The sequence below is a fragment of the Arvicola amphibius genome, chromosome 8, assembly GCF_903992535.2.
Source record: "Arvicola amphibius chromosome 8, mArvAmp1.2, whole genome shotgun sequence".
In the NCBI taxonomy this organism is placed as follows: Eukaryota; Metazoa; Chordata; class Mammalia; order Rodentia; family Cricetidae; genus Arvicola; species Arvicola amphibius.
In genome coordinates, this window is record NC_052054.1 from 57,377,714 (window position 1) to 57,379,820 (window position 2,107).

A 2,107-nucleotide genomic window follows, 5' to 3' on the forward strand; every position below is an offset into this window, starting at 1 on the left:
TCCAGGGGATCATAAATGTTCATAGTGAGTTGTGTGCTGGTTGCTTTATAGTTGAAACAAATGGTTGAGAATGCCTAGCCTCAACTTCCTAGGAAAAGGCAATATTTTCATGTGTTATGTTGTCACCCTCTGGGGCTTTCATGACAAATTTGTCTATGAGTCCAAACTGCTCATATGTCTCTCTCCAAGGGCGTTTGATGTTGTTAGCGGGTATGTTCACAGCTCTTCATTAGGAGAAGACTGTGCCGAGCTAAACAGTCTTCATATTGTCCCGGGAATCTACAGGCAGATCACTGCTCTGTGACTGGAGATGGTATATTTATTCATTCACTATGTAACTATTCGTTGACTGCCATTTCTGTGCCTGCCTCTGTCCTTGTTGGGGTTATAGGAAATAAAGCAAAATATGTTCTATTCTAGAAAAGGAAAAAGTCATAAAGCCATATACCAGAAGTACCATAATTAAACTGCCAAAAAGACAGCAAAAGGAGAACAAGATTTCTTTCCCAACACAATAAATCTCCTGTAGCAGAGTTTCATGTTTTAGGTAGCTCATAACTGGGCAGGTGACATTTTCTGTTATGAAGGCCTTCAAATCACACCTCCATTTTGGTTGCCTGTTATCTAAAGCAAATAGATAATTCAATAATTCAAAAATTCAAAACAAAATTTTTTTTAAAAATTTGAATTTTTAAAAAAGCACATTGATATCAATCCTGAGAACTATCTTTAGTGGCTTTGAACATCTATTTCTTCTTTCTCAACTCTAGCACCGGTCCAGTCAGAGTTCTAGGATCCTCCATGTCTGTATCCACGGAGTGTTAGCTCTGGGGAGAAATGCCTTCACAGAATCAAGATTAAATTATATCTTTAACTGTTCTCAAAATGGGTGCAGGGAATACTACATACCTGGGTCTTTAATACACCTACAATTGAAGGATAATGATTAACAATTTGCTTTTTCTTCTCTAAAAGTCCAGGTGACAAACATTACAATTTCAAATTCTTATTTAACACCACGCCTACAGTCAGTGCTGTGTAAGATTTTGTTAAATGGATGGATGGACTAATAGACAATAATAAATATTACTACCAGTATTTGTTGGTGGTACGTTATGGCACATGTTCTCTAATTAATTTACTTGATAATCCAACTTCACGACGCAAAAGATTTTTTTTAACATTTCGATTTTTTTCTTTAAAAGGAGTGAGTTGTGTACAGGGGGGTTAAATGCTTTATAGACAAGCAAAAAACTGCACTAGAACCAACTTATTCATCATCATCTTCTTCTTCCTCATCTTTGTCTTCCTCCTCCTCTTCATCCTCTTCATCCTCCTCCTCATCTTCCTCTTCCTTTTCTTGCTCTTTTCTGCCTTGACCGCCCCCTTCTTCTCTGCATAGGGTTTTCCTTTAGCTCTGTAGGCAGCAATATCCTGTTCGTACTCCTCCTTCAGCTTGGCAGCCTTCTTTTCGTAGGGCTGCTTGTCATCTGCAGCGGTGTAGTTCCACATCTCTCCCAGGTTCTTTGCAGCATCACCAATGGATAAGCCAGGGTGCTCTCCTTTGATTTTGGGGCGATACTCAGAACAAGAAGAAGGCCGAAGGAGGCCTCTTGGGTGCATTGGGGTCTTTGAACTTCTTTTTGGTCTCCCCTTTGGGGGGGATGTAGGTTTTCATTTCTCTTTCATAATGAGCCTTGTCAGCCATGGCCATGTCTTCAAATTTCCCCTTTTCTTTAGCAGACATGGTCTTCCACCTTTCTGAGCACTTCTTGGAGAACTCTGAGAAGTTGACAGAAGCATCCGGGTGCTTCTTCTTGTGTTCCTCCCGGCAAGTTTGCACAAAGAATGCATACGAGGACATTTTGCCTCTTGGCTTCTTAGGATCTCCTTTGCCCATGTTTAGTTGATTTTCGTCCGTCTGCGAGGCACAGAGTCTCCCAGTGCCCGTCCGGCTCTCGCTTGCCCCTGTCTCTATGGAGCTCAATGTACTGCAATGGCTGTGAGAAGGGGAGCCAGATGCAGCCCGATGCAAAAGATTTTAAGAACAGAACTCTTAATTTTATTTTTACATTTACTTGCTTACATTCTCTCTCTTTCTATGGTG

At 40.8% G+C, this 2,107-nt stretch overlaps 1 pseudogene; it reads right to left on the minus strand.

Annotated features, from left to right (window-relative positions):
• Positions 1 to 1,270: 1,270 nt before the first annotated feature.
• On the minus strand, positions 1,271 to 1,900 carry LOC119821339 (annotated as a pseudogene).
• Positions 1,901 to 2,107: the final 207 nt, after the last annotated feature.